This window comes from Dicentrarchus labrax, unplaced genomic scaffold (assembly GCF_905237075.1).
Source record: "Dicentrarchus labrax unplaced genomic scaffold, dlabrax2021, whole genome shotgun sequence".
Taxonomy (NCBI): Eukaryota; Metazoa; Chordata; class Actinopteri; family Moronidae; genus Dicentrarchus; species Dicentrarchus labrax.
The window spans coordinates 3521983-3537447 of record NW_026136704.1 but is presented as its reverse complement, the minus strand read 5'-3'; the positions used below and the strand labels follow the sequence as shown (position 1 = coordinate 3537447).

General features: G+C 38.8%; 3 protein-coding genes across 10 annotated transcripts in view; 2 read left to right on the top strand and 1 right to left on the bottom strand.

The window, feature by feature from the left end:
• The window catches only part of LOC127362358 (gap junction delta-2 protein-like), a 678509-nt gene that overhangs the window by 190433 nt on the left and 472611 nt on the right, over positions 1-15465 (top strand).
• LOC127362369 (uncharacterized) overlaps positions 1-15465 on the top strand; it is a 384160-nt gene that overhangs the window by 100910 nt on the left and 267785 nt on the right. The window lies entirely within an intron of this gene.
• The window catches only part of msi2b (musashi RNA-binding protein 2b), a 295771-nt gene that overhangs the window by 99942 nt on the left and 180364 nt on the right, over positions 1-15465 (bottom strand). The window lies entirely within an intron of this gene.

Genomic DNA, 15465 nt, shown 5'->3' with positions numbered 1-15465 from the left:
TCCTCTCCTACCAAGGGAGATGAGGTATGGGAGCTACAATGAAAAGGGGAAGGCAGAAAAGATGTTGTTGTGAAAGATGTTTTGGAAAAGTAAGTATAACAAGCAGAAAACACTGCTTATGGATCAAAATGGCATACAGTAAATGCAGCAACAACAGATCTGGCTTGTACAGGTTAAAATTTTAGATTAATGTGTCTGCAAAGAAGTGGATGTCGTACTGGGTTCGGACCCTGCAAAGTGAAAAGGTTTGTAAGCTGCACTACCCTGCCTCTGCTGTGTGAACATTGGTTTCAAAGATCGCATTAATGGGTTTGTTTCCTTGTGAAGTATTGTGTCATAAGGTTTCCAAATCTTAAGAATTACACCTACAGCATTTCAGCTTGCTGAGCTTGTTAGATTGTATCTGTCTGATCAATCATGTTCAATCTCAGTCATCAGTAGCCTTTCTGGGTCCTTCACACTAGCCATTGGGTTAGTTCTGAATGTCTGCTAGGACTATTTAAGCATTTGCAACATTAAAGTGGAATTAACCCTTCCCAAGTCCCACCCCTTTCTGCTCTGTGCTCCAATAATAGCTGCGCAAGCTTTGGTCAGAACCTCGGTACACTTCCTCCTTTCAAGGGGCAGGATGTAGGAAGGTGGTTATGCATACATGATGTAGCTATGTTTTTCTAGTGCACTGAAGAAATTAATGACTGGATGTGATCCTTTGTTAAATAAAAACAAAAGGTAATGTGAATTGCATTGATGAGGTCAAAAAAGGCCCATCAAAATATTGCATTTTTACCCTTTATTTTAACAACTGTAAGTCAAGTCAGAAATGTTGCCGTTGTCCTGGCAGTCATTATTAAAACAGCTTAGTGTAATAAGATGGAATGAAACACACAAGCAGTGAGAAACTGGAAAGAGGAATAGAAAGGATATCACATAAGAGGCACTCGTGTCCCCTCCATCCTAGACTGAGAACAACCCTGTGACACCTAGGTGACCTCCTTTTTCATCATTCCCATCCCATTGCCCCCCTCTTGCCTGCTATCAGGTCCTTGTAATCCTGGTGAGCTAAGGTGTTCTTAACTAGGTGTAATGTAGTTGAAAGCTGTGACCTAATCATGTAGCACAGATACTGCACCATGGCATCGGTAATAGAATTGGCTGGTCTACATAATGAGTGAATTCATGGAGTGCCAAGAGAAATACAGCAGAGATAAGATTCAGAGGCTGGAGAGAAGTTGTAAATATCTTGGCCCATAACATGCCCTATCATTGTCTTCTTGTCCTATGATGCATATATGTGACCTGCTCCATCATTTTGAGTCACTTTGACCCAGAAACACATTTTGAGTTTTCTTCATGGCTGTAAAGAGGAAAGTCTCAGCTTTATGGCGATACCAAAATTATTTTTCTACTCCAGAAATTGTATGAGACACGCTCTTCCAAAGGTTGACTGTCACCAAACCTTGTTTTTGAGAAAAAGGGCTCTACAGATAGCAATCAACATTCCGCCATATTCCAAATGAATTGAAAGACATTTATAGACAGTTTATATTCAAATAAATAAACTTTACTGCTTTACTGCTTTACATAATTATAATCAGAGACATTGTATGCTACCATCGGGTCAGCCACGAGTGGAATATCTTCCTCCTGGCCTCCGTCACACTCACTTTCTTCGCCATCACGATCGGAGCCGGCCGGTGTCGGTAGCGCGAAATCCGAGTCAGACTCGGAGGTCGAGACGCCGCTGTCACTCTCACTCTCAGCTGCCGGTGCGGTGAAAAAGTCCGTAATAAGGTCGATCCAGTTGTCGTAGCATGTCTTACAGGAATTGAATTTAAAAGTCGAGCAATTTCGTCGTCGCAAAAATTAATTTTGTCTAGGCTGTCAATCTGTCTCTGTGTCCGTGTCGATCTAAACTGACAGTTGACAGATGACGTAGATGACACAAACACGCTAGCCGGTGTTTTGAACTCTCACACCTGTTTTGTTTTATTTATGCTAGCTATATTTATCCTTTGTATTTTACATTAATTTTGACATGGTATGAAAGCTGAGACTTTATTTAATTAGAAACATGTAAAAACTGAAAATAGCCCCAAATTTTATTTTCTTGTAAAAACGTGTTTCTACACAAACGGGCCGCTGCGACATCCGAGTCATTTTGATGGAACGCGTCACATATTCAGTATATGTTCAGTGGCAAGTACAGTATATAAAACCTGTATATTACATATTTTGGTTCCTATAACAGAAACTTAAAATCTTATGTTGTCTAATGCCAGTATACAAGACACTTTTGTCATTTCAGATGGTCACTGATGGTTGCTGTGACTTCATTAGATCCATGACAGCCATTGGACTGTCACAACTTAAGTTTCACAACTTGAGGTTATTGATAAGATGCCGCGGACTGATTTCAGCATTCCACCGGACAGTAAAAACGTTTCTTTTTTGGTGACCAACTTTTTTTTTTTTGTCCTTGTGGTTTGCAAGTGTACATCAACAAGTAACCTCTGTCAGTAACATATCGGCATAGCAGGGCCTTGATAGACAGGTTTTATACTCCTAGTATAAAAACAAATACCATTCTTTTCTTTCTTTTAATAAATTCATAACTTAACGTTTTAGCCACAATACTGCTATATCAATATGACTAAGGCAGTAAATTATAATTAGTGCCCTGTGTTTGTATGCCCCCCCCTTCTGTTTCTGAGTTATGGTGTTAAATAATGGACAAAATATTATGAGACTATGATGTCACAGGGAAGTTGACCTTTGTTCACATATGTGTGAAATGTAGCCATAATTACCACATCAATTCATGAGTTATGACAAGGTGGTCAAGGTCATTGATAACATCAACGTCACAGTGACCTTTGACCACCAAAATTGAATCAGTTCATTCTTGAGTCCAACTGGACATTTGTGCCAAGTTTGAAGGAATTCCCTCGAGGTGTTCCTGAGATACTGCATTCACAAGAAGGGAATCGATGAATGGATGGATGCAAGGACAACCCGGAAACATAATGCATTCAATTTACTGACCATATCCTGAAGATTATCTCTAGAACTGGCAGAAAATAAACAAACTCTTTTCTACTGATACTATTTTGAGTTTGGTATATATTGAGTCCACACTGCTATGTACTGCTTCCAGTACTTAACACAGGCCAACCTTCTCCTGCCTGGAGAGTTGAGTTTGATTGATGAATTTATGGTCTCAAGCTTTAGTTTCCATCTTCTTCCATATAACATGATGTTTTTTCTAAATTATGGTCCCATTTAGAGTAAAATAGACAATAAAGCAGGGTATGCTTTAGGGCGTGGCTGGCTTGTGATTGACAGGTAATTCACAGTGAGTCGCTCCAGCACAATGCACCAAACTCAGATCAAACTGGCAACAGCATTACTCAACTATGTCTTTACATAGAGAGGTGGCTAAATTATATGGTTTCCTGTTTACGTTTTCATTTTTTCTATGTCTAACTCCCATGATAAGTTTAAGAAGATCTGGGGCCCTTTCAAAGAATACAGCAGGAAGGATAGACCACAAACTGGGTCCTAAATGCACTGCACCATTTTTATTTCTTATTTTTTATTTTTTCACTTTTGTTAGTGAACATTCTGGGACTTCTGTTCAGTGAACTGACATGTATAATTATACATTTTCTTTTCTTTGTAATGAGTAAGTGCTGGCTTTATGTTTTTTTGGGGGGTTTTTTGTCTGGTTTCCTGTCTTTTTTTTTGGTATTGTGTATGCCTGTATGTAGAGAAATTTGCATAAATAAAATGTACAAAAAAAAAAAAACTAGTCAAACTAGGCAGCACTGATCAAATATGTATCAAGATTCTGTTACTGTGTTGACTATTTATCTCCTGAAATCTTTTCACAAACATATTTCAGTGTATTGCAATACGAGAACATGTGTGACCAGGCAAGCCCTCATTGTTTCCTGGTATGGACAAGTCAAAACTAAGCTCAGCCAATAAAAGCAGCTCAACTTGCAGCATGTCACTGCCGACGGCTACGAAAAACCATCATGGTGACAGCCATAATTCTATACTCCACAAACCAATGGGTGACATCACAATAGGTTTACACTTGCTTGATTTTAACTTCCTGGCACTAGTTACATTATCTCCAAATACCACTGAACCGTAATGGGATTCAGTGTTGCATATCTATTAGCCTTTTGAAATGACACCCAAAACCCTTTGATGGGCCATGATCAAGTTAAAGTGACAAAATCAGTGACATAGTTTGTCACCTTTTCCAATCCAGACACCAAAGTTACATATTGTGACACACACGGGGTGCAGAGTAGAAATGAAAGAGGCATTGTACCATCAAATGATTCTGAAGCTGTTATTTTAAGGTTGAAAAGTTAGATAATATTGCATTAAGTTGTCCAAGTCCATAATGGGTTCGTGTTGATGTTTAAGTGAAGGAGAAAATGGGAAACAGAATAGAGAAACAGCAATGGACTGATAAAGATTGTTGGGTGTTTTTTTAAAATATTTTTTGGGAGGCTTTTTTCCCTTTTTTAGATAGGACAGCTGAACATAAAAAAGGGGTAGAAAGAAAGGGGATAACATGCAGCAAAGGACCACAGGTTGGATTTGATCCCATTACCGCATAGTTCAAAGGGCACCAGCTCTACCAGGTGAGCAATCAGGGCACCCCATCGGATGGTTCTGACAGGCCAAACACATAAGGCATTGTACATATCAATACAATGTGAATATCCTTTGCAAATATTTCTTGGTTTTGGTTCTTTCCATCTATGATTTTTATTTTTATTTTTTTTAAAACATTCCTTTTCTGAGTCAAAAACTATGGAGAATGCAATGGGAATTATTCATGACCCATCGAAGTGATTTGGAAGAAGGTTAGGGTTTCTGTCAGTGTTGGACAGGGAGTGCAAGGCTGTGATAACTCATGGAACCAGTACATAGCAGTCCAGACTCAGCATGTTCCAAATTTAAAAGTAGAAAGTAGAAAAGAGTTCAGTTTGTGCTAGCTAGCTCTAGAGATAATCCTCAAAATAGGGTCAGTAAATTAAAATAACACACTCACAACTTCATCCAGCACTTAGTACTCATTTAGATGTCTGCTCTTTTTTTCCCTGTCATCTACTAACACTCATGCCATTCCCAAGGCGTCAAATACCAACGTTTCGTCATGCCCCTCTGCGTCTCCATTCAGAAGCACATAGTACCCTTTAGCTTCTTTTTGAGATGGTATATGGTAAATGGACCTGTACTTGTATAGTGCCTTTCTAGTCTTCCGACCACTCAAAGCACTTTTACACTACGTGCCACATTCACCCTTTCATAAACATTCACATAGTGATGGCAAAGTCCATCGAACAGAAACTAACATTCATACACATTAACACACACAATGTACGGCATCAGGAGCAATTTGGGGTTCAGTATCTTGCTCAAGGATACTTCGACATGTGGCACCAGGAGCCGGGGATCAAACCCACAACCTTCCGATTAAGGAACGACCCGCTCTGCCTCTGAGCCACAGCCGACCGAGATGCAGTGGCCATCATCTAACTCCAATGTAACCCATCTGAATCATGTGATGTAATGCAAACATGCAAGAACCTGGTTGGGTTGGATGGATGGGTCAAACAAACACAAGACTTTCCCCCAGGGGACTGGGATTTATGTCCGGTGTGAAACCAAAACTAATCTTGTGTCAAGTCAAGTTTTATGTTTCGTAACGTGGGAGGTTAGGATTGGGGTTAATCACATCAATCAATTCATCACTAATTCACTTAAATAAAGATACTGCTATTCTTGTCATCCCCATTTAAGCATGGCTGCACAATATTATTAACGTCAGATCAGAAAATATACATAAAATAAATGTTCCTAGTCCTACTGAGTCTGCTGAATTGCCATTATTTAATTTGTCTATTTTCAGCATACTGTGCATCATGGTCAGTCCAAAATCTTGCATCTGTTGAAAAAGTAAGCTCCCCCAATAGCCATAGTATAGTTTGCACACTGTTTCCAGCCTTGTTTTTTTGCCTGCTTGATTCTGCCTACTGACCCTTTACCTGACACTCTGATTTATGATTCCCTGTCTGACTTCTCCTTTTTGACTGACTACCTGGTTTGGACCCTTACCTGCTACCTCAGTAAATGTGAACTATCTTTGTGTCATGCTTTTGGGTTCAAGATTGTTGTGTTTCTGAGCTGTTATATACACAACAAAAAGACGAGCGTGAAAAAAATCCTAAATCAACTAAGGTGAATCATCTAGTACTAATAGTTATTAGTTACCAATATGCCAGATTAATTCTAACACATTACAGTACAATTTAAGAAAATAAATTGCAATAGTCTACCCATAGCTATAAAATTGTTAAACTACAAACCTATTACAAAATACATGCTAGATTTATGCATATATTATGCAATAAACACTTAAACAATACTGGAATCTTTGAAAAAAAATTATTATTAGAAAATATCAACAATATAGTGGAACTGGAACAGTTCAAATCAGTCAGGTAGTAAAACATTCAGTGCAAAACAACAATTATGAATGAACTGGCTGAACATTCAACAGGCCAACAGTCAACAGGTCTATAGTGAACATTTTTCACAATTCCTGTTTGCCTGGTATTAAAAAGCTGTCCTTGAGGCCATTAGCTCTACTTGCAAGCAAGTACTCTAGTTTGAAGAAACTTTACCATTTTGGACTCCGCTCCTGGCATTTCATAGATTACAGTCTGTATGAATTCCCACACATGTTCATACTGCTTCGGGTATTTAATGTCTAAGACAAAGAATGCCTTGAAACAGACATCAATGGCCTGAAGCAGTGCTTCTTGTTCCAAGGCCTGTCCAGCTATGATGACAAAGGCCTGAAATGCACTCTGATCATTCCCAGTGTCAGGAAGTAGGGGTATGGTTTGCATGCCTTGGCCTCATGGAGGTACTGCACCATGTTTATTCCAGGCTAAAAAAGAAAGAATGCAAAAGAGCAAGTGAGAGAGTGCGAGTGAGTAAGGACCAAATGTCTACCAACTACTAGACAAACACGAAAAGAGCTTAAGCAAAAATACAATTGCTATTGTATTAACTATTCAGATATCACCATGCCAAAAGCAATGCAGACTAGCAGCAGAATGTAATCTAATGTGAAGATAACAGCCATTTTATTTAGCATCACAAAATATAGAGAAAACAATCCTCCCTCTCTCCCTATATAATTCATATTATAAATTGCATACATGTAAATTGTCTATGTTTTTACTTCACAAGGATATTTCACAAAGCATAGCCTTCAGGGCACGACTTTCAGTATAACAGTCTACAGCAGTGGTTCCCAAACTTTTATTCAAGGAGACCAGCTTTTTTAAAAACGTAAAAACCATTGCAACCCAATTCATATGAGGGCTTATCTATAAATCCAGAGAAGACCAAATTTGAGCAAAAATGACCATTTTTACTGCCATTTTAACATCATATTCTACCATGTAATAATTCATACGTTTTTTTCCCCCTACATTTTGCTTTTATTGACTGTTGTTTATCTGCCTGTCTGTTTTTTTTTTGTGCCTGTGTTTGCTGTGATTGTTGTATATTTTTGTTGTGTTTTAATCTCATAGCCCAACTCCCCTTCACTCAAGTGGCCCTTGTCGTTTCCCAGGCCGCCATTTTAAATAAGAATAATGTTCTCATATAAAGGTGAAATAAAATAAAAAATAAAAATGTTATTAGTATCTACAACAGATGAACCCACCATTTAGAGAAGATATAGCATAGATTTGATAAATCACTACTTGGTTTTATATTGAAAACATATACACATTTTAAATAGCTTACTGTGGAGTGAGGTAATTGAAGAGACAGGAGACAGAGATGCGTCGAGTCAACCTAAACAACTGCACTCTAACTGAAACTAACAGTCAACCAACTGTCAACTGGAACTAACTGTCAATTAACTGGAACTAGTAACCGTTAACCTCTCACAGTATCTATTGTGGGTCACCACATTACTTAAATAAATGCACATAAATGCATTTAGTCAGACATATCAGGTTATCTCACTGTTTTTACATACTTTAATCAGTCAAACACTATGTTATGCCTTCACATTTCACATTAAAAGCTTCAGGAAAAACAAGCACGTTCATTTATAGCCGGTGTTTTGGTTTAACTGGTGACACTGTTAACGGGTGACTTTCTCACATTTTAAGATACGTTACGAGAGGTTAATACGTCTTCTAAACACAATTGAACTTACATAAATTGTTAGATACTTAGATATTAAAGACAGATGAAAAATGATTAAACTATAAAGTCCTTTTTAGGAGAACGCCTACGTGAAAGTCACCAGTTAACACGGAAACACCGGCTAGCAAAGCAACTAACTGACAGCCTGTTGGCTAGTAAACTAGTTAACTGGTGAATCACCTGGCTAGCTAGCAAACTAGCTGGCAAATAAGCCTGGCGAACTCAATAAACATGACCATATGCCCATGGGCATTATGAACTTGTTTCATTAATTCATTAATGTAATTCAGACCAAACAGATAAGCTGTATCTGTGCTTCCATGGTAACGGCTAAATGGCTAGCTACGTTGTTAGCCAAACCAACCAACTAGCCTCGACAATATAAAGACACTACCTTAATAGGTAATGCAACAAAGACAATGTGAGTTAGATATGTAGTGTGCACAAACCTTTTATTATTTATTTGCCTCGCTGGATGACCAGTCAGGTTCTCTACTGTGATGAGCGCTCGGTGTGTGGACTCTGGTGGACTCAAGGTGATGATGTGATGACGTTCGAAGCACAAACAACCCAGGTGCTGAGTCAACCGATGTATGTTGGGTTGATGGATTTTGACTCAGCGCATGAGTTGCACAAAATAACCCAAATTCCATATAAATAACCCATAATGGGTAAAAGATTTCATAACCCAGCGGTTGGGTAGATGAAATAACCCAGCTGTTTTAAGTAAATTCATTCTCAAACTGTGACATGAGTGATTATTTTCCTTATTAACAGTGGTGAGTATTCATTATTGAGCTCAGGCCTCATATTGTCTCTCTGTCTAGGGGGATAAAGATAAAGTGTTGCCAGTTAAGTAATGTCAAAATGTATATTAGTTCATATACATTGCAAACAAATGTTTTATGTAGATAGTGGCACTTTGTGCTACTGCCTCAACTCACCCATCACTTGAAGTGGCCTCTCAGTGGGGAAATGTCACTAGCTGTCTTTTTATAATTTGATTTGCACCTCGTCGAATCTGCTTACAGTTCAAAGTCAAAAAGCTGTCCTCCATAGCCAGAGGTTAAACACATCATTATACAAACTCTCAAAATCAAACTAGTTCATCAAAGAGGCTTTACACATCCAACCCGACACAAAGGCAACAGTACTACAGCAAGACCCATATATCCTCTCTCTCCCCATCTCTCACAATTCAGTGTAATGCAGCCAATCACACTCCTGTTTGTTTGATCTAGAAAATGTCACCTCCAGCAATCAATGAGCACCAGGAACAGAGCGGCACTGATTGTGCAACTGGTTGGAGTGGAATCAAGGCTTGAAGCCCAAGGAGTAAAGTTACAACTGATACAGAGCTCATCTACAAGCACTAGAGCTGAGATGGCTACATTAAAGCTCTCTTACTTCCTCTCCACTAATGCAACATGGGTGAATATGGGACATTATACATTTCAGCATGTGCCTGTTTATTAAGAAGGGACACAAAAGTTTGTATCATCACTTTTAGCCATTTTGTTAGCCAAACTGTAAAGTTAGTTCTTATTAGAACTTGTAGCACAATGTCATGCCTTTGCCATCCCAGGAAAAAAAGATGCTAAATGATGTGCATCAGAAGGGACTTAATATCCAATGCTGACTGAAAAATAATTAGGTATACTTCATATACCTGCGTATACCCTGCAATACACCAACAGTAGCAGTCGTCCTCTGAATATGAATATCCATACTGAATTTCATACTGAGAACAATACTGAAAGAGTTTGGAGGGTTGAATCTCCCCCCCGCCTTTCCAAATCCAAAATAACAGAAATAATAAAATAAAATAAAAAGGATAATAAGAAATAGCGTGTTTGTTTGCTCAAAGGTAAGCTGCTAACGTTTACACACCTGGCTAACTACCTTAGTATTTGCATTCATAACCTATACTCCCCAGGCCAAGGAGTATATCATTAGCTTACAGTATTTTGTGGAGTTACAGGTTATGTGAATTTGCTATAGCTGATAAAATCTTTGAGGGACATTTGTCATTTCAGTTGACAAATTCAAAGCTCACCAGTTAAAAAGGAGACATTGCTATAGTCTACTTCTGTCTGAAGTGAAGGACCCATTGTGTGGGTAAACCTCAATTAAAGGGATAAACCATCTTCCCACACATACAAAAAAGAATTTGTCAAATTTGTAAATTAATACATACATCATGGGGCATCAATTGTAATAAAACTTTTTTACAGTTTATTTACACCACTTTAGAAAAAAACCTGTAAAAACCAGAATAACATCCATTATCAGCTAAACAAAGCCATTACAGTCTGTGTTCTAAATATATTTGTTTACTTTCAGTATTCACTTCGTGAATTCGTCCCTCTTCCTCTGACACAAACATTAACACCTTTTATTATGATGACACACAGTAATGATGATAAATACAATTCCTTGTCTTGTGTATTTCCCTGTGCCCAGAGTTATTGTTCACAATGACAATATAAAGTCAGGTGCCACCCTGCTCTCGCAAAACATTTCAATTGGCTGTCTTTTACATGATCAGGCCCTCCATTAATATTCCTCCACAGTGGAACATCAGCGGTGGAATTTCACAGCATGTGTGGTGGATATTACAGAAGGCTGAGATCTGAATGGGTGTGCATTCATGGGGCCCTGCTTCATATTTTCCTTCATTGTAAGTGACATTTGTGCCGTCTACATGGAGAATACAATGAGGATCTGCTTTATATCTCACACACACAGTCGTTATTCACACACCACAGCTTGGAGGGGGGACACAAAAGTCTGATTAAGTGACAAGAAATACTGAGACAATGTTTCATTGAATTTTTTAAGCCATCAATAAGAATTTGTAAGATGAGAAGGTATGGTAGATATAGACCAATGCATGTCATGATGTCTGGACGCTTCTGTTAGAAATGACAATATCTCATCAGAGCAAAAATAGTTTGCCACAAATCTATAATTCAAAAGTTGCCATAAGTGTATCAGTTAATCAAATGTCAATGTCAATGTTCATGTTTATTCTATTCCAATGTTATAGAAAAAGTGAATGAGGATTTGGTTGTTGTTGTTTTTTTTTTTCAAACCCATATAAAGATACACATGTGATGTACTGTGCAACGCACTGCACAAGGTACTGCTTTATTCCAGTCTTTGGAGCTGATTGCTGCCGTTTGAGACAATGTTTGCGATTCCACCAGAAGTACTGCAGCACGTTTCTGAAGCAGCTATCTGCTCTCTTTGACAAGCAGCACAGAGCAGATTGAGCTGGGAAGTAAGTCAGACACACAAACGTCATAGAGAATTCGGTCACTTTTCAAAATAAAACACCCTGTGCAGACCTGATCGTAAAAAACAGACAAAAAAGAATCATTTAATACATGGCTTACATGGCAGAAGCATATAAATCAAGGAATAATGTCCAAAATCTGAACAAGTTAACAAATAGTGGCAGGCAAACATCAAATAAGAGTAAAAAATCACTGGAAAAGTGAAACTTTTCTCACAGACATGAGAATGTTAAGGGCATTTCTAGGAGGTTTTAGTAATGCAAGAGCCCTCAAAAGCACCACAGAACACCAAATTCATGACACAGAGTTTTGCTGTGGTAATATGTGAAGCTGGGTGTTCAGACCAAAAACAGCACCACATTAAAGGTCCAGTGTGTAACATTTAGGCAGAAATGGAATATAATATTCATAGGTATGTTTTCATTAGTGTATAATCACCTGAAAAATAAGAACCAGTGTTTCCTATTAATTACTTAGACTGTGTCGGCCAGCCATGGTCTAATTTGTCCCGTCACAGTCTCAGAATGAACCGAAAAAATTCTTACACTTCTCATAATAACATAAAAGATCTGTAACTTGTGATTCGCGCCACTGCTTCAGCAAAGCATCTCTCAATCCCAGTCAGTCGGCTCTGCCCCGCATCCCCCTTGCTGTACGCAGTGCGCACACACTCATACACACACACACGCGCACTGGAATATATAACGTTACCTGACAGCATCAAGGTAAGAAACGTTAACAAACCTTACAGTATCCACTAGTTCAAACACAATTTTATCTTGATCAATGTACGACAGCAAACAGATAATATACTGCAAACGTTTACTATTGATAATTAACGTTAACGTTCGTTAGTTAGCGATGTTAGCTGTCAGTCTCGATTATGTCGACTGATATATCCGGCTGCTTGCCATGAAAAAGTATGTAACGTTATATGTAGCTAGCTATCGTTAGCTAATTATCTAACGTTAATGTTATTACCAGAGATGGTTCAGAAAGTATAAATATATATATAGAGAATCTTTGTTATTACCAGGGGCTCTGACAACGTAAGTTAACTTAACATCATACTTAACCCTGTAAAGAGAAATCCAAGCAAATCTCTCAAGTCTCAAATTTCTTTATATTTGGTCTTTTAAGACTTTAAAGTCTTAAAAATTATTCAATTTAACCTGCAGACAGACCTTGATTAATTTAAATAATGTAAATGAACATCTTTTTTAAATTATTTCCCTAGGACAAGAACCAGGCCGAAATAATGACCCTGCTAGCCAGTGAGTGCGACGAATGGGGACATATATACCCATTACTCAGCCATTTGGCAGCAATTGCACTTATCATTCTGGTGTCAAGTGTCAACTGTGAGAGAGACTTCTCTACAATGAACAGGGTAAGGACAGAGGGCATGGCAATATGTTGCTGAGATGTGTGCCAAACATTTAACCCATTGCACTTATATGATAAACTGCATGCCCTTCTTAACTAAAAGAGCAGTGTGCTCAAAATATTTTCATTAATTTGGCTAATTGTAGTTACTTTCATTTTCAGGTCAAATGAGACCTTCGTAACAGGCTGCAAGGAGAGCACCTGGCTGCCTGCCTGAGGGCCTCCATCAATGGACCGAGTCCAGAGGTATTTAACTACCAAAGGGCATTAGAACTGTTTTTTTCAAAGCCCAGAAAAATTAAATGTCCAAATTCGGGGTGCAAAGTTTGCAAATAGGGATGTAGGGAGAGTTGTAGAAACATGTATTTTGGATGTTTTCTTTCCACTAGTCTGAAAGAAGACATGTTGTGGAAACAAAATAACCCAAAATGTTTTTGCCTTCCATGTCTCCCCTTAAGGCTGCAACTAATGACGAATTGATGATGTACTCTCCGAATCCAATTTATTTTTTATTACAATTTAGCTTACAGTTTAATTATTAGGGACCGAGCCAGCGACCGCTGGAGGTCCCTATTGTATTTGCTAGAATTCTTCTTACCTATTTTTTATTTTTTTTTGCCCCCTTTGACTGCATTTTGCCACTCTGAACATATACGAAAACTCAATTTTATTTGGCAAAGTTGTCAGGCCTGGTGAAAATGGGATATTCTATGCATCGCTTTTGGGTTGGCCACTAGGTGGCGCTACTATCATAAAAAATGTGTTTAGGCTAATAACTTCTGCGTAGTTTGTCCCAGTAGTTTGTAGTTTGAATCTCCCCATATAGGCCATGCCCACTTCAGCCTAGAATATTTTTTTAATAGAGCGCAAAATGTCCATAAACTACTTTTTGGTGTTCCTCCTATGTGCTTTGTCCGATTCGCACAAAATTTTTAACGTAGCATCTGGGGACCGTCCTGGCAAAAAAAGTCATTTGAAGAATTTAGATATTCAAAAAAATACACACACTATAAAATTAACATTTCCTGTAGATTTTTTGTCAAAAAAGCAAGTGGACCATTTCTCCACATTGGTATGTGCGCTTGACACCCAGCTTGGGTCGCATGTACATTGAAGAGCGTGTCCGTGGCGTGCTGTCAAATTTGGCCATTTTGAATTCCGTGCTCATTTTCAGTGAATTGTTTGCCTTGTATTTGAACGAACTCCTCCTAGGGAATTTATCGGATCTACTTCAAAATTGGTCAGTACAGTCAAAAAACGGTGCTGATTAAAAGTTGTGCTATTTGTGCATGTACGTTGAAGGGCATGTCTGTGGCGTGCCGTCAAAGTTGGCCATTTTGAATACCGTGCTCATTTTCGGTTAATTTTATCGCCTTGTATTTGAACGAACTCCTCCCAGGCAATTTATCGGACCTACATCAAAATTGGTAAGTACAGTTAAAAAATTTTGCTGATTAAAAGTTGTGCTATTTGTGACTGTACCTAGAACAGTGTGCCCGTGGTGTTGCATTGAATTTCGCTGATTCGCCATGAAATAGATAGTACTCATAACTTCAATGTACAATGTCTAATCTCCACTAAACTTCACATATTCCGTAACAGTCCCACCCTGTACATGTCCTCATAACTTCAGTGTACATGGTCCAATCTCAATGAAACTTCACGTTTGATAAGAGTCCCGACCTGAACACATCTACATGACAATATTCAGTAATATTGAGAGCGCCACCTACTGCCAACAGGAAGTAAGCGCTGCTTGGCAATTTTGATCTGATTTACATGACATTTTCATGTTGTGGTCCGCACGTGCTACAACGGCACGTGACGCGGCCACAGCACGCCCCGAGTTGCGTGGAGTGCGAGGACCCGCTCAATGCTGCTAAAATGCACTGAAGAACTGTTACATGAGAATTGGCATGTTGAACCATGTAGCCGAGAACAGAAAAATCAAACATTGGTTGTCCTTACACATTTTTCACATGGGAATTTCCAGCTTTTTAAGCTGTGGTCAGAAGCCCACCAAGCAACCAGGCCTCATTTTGAATCTGCATCATCCTCTATAGAAAAAAGGAGATAGAAATGAATTATTGAAGTTGAAAGAACCCATTTATCCCTCTGTGTGCCCCCTTGAGCCTATCTGTCACAAGGAAAAGGAATGGGAATAAAAGATCCAGCCAGGCTATGGCGGGCTGTTTCTGTGCTTTCCTTTCACCCTCAGTGTTGTGCTGCAGCTCTGTGGAGATCCAATGGATCACAATCAAATGATAATAAACCTGGTCTGTACACCGTGGGGAGCAGGGAGAAAGTAAAGATGACATTCAGTAAGTTGTTTATAATCTGTACGACACAATAGGCCTTAGTATATATTGTACAGCGAGGAGAATGATGACGCCGAGCTTGTGGATGTGCACAGTGGTGGGTTAGTTTGTCTGCTTTTCTGTCTCTGCTTCCCACTCGCACAGTCTTTACTTTGTATTCTTTCCCACCCAGGAGAGCAGCTCTCATTAACCTCCAGCACTGC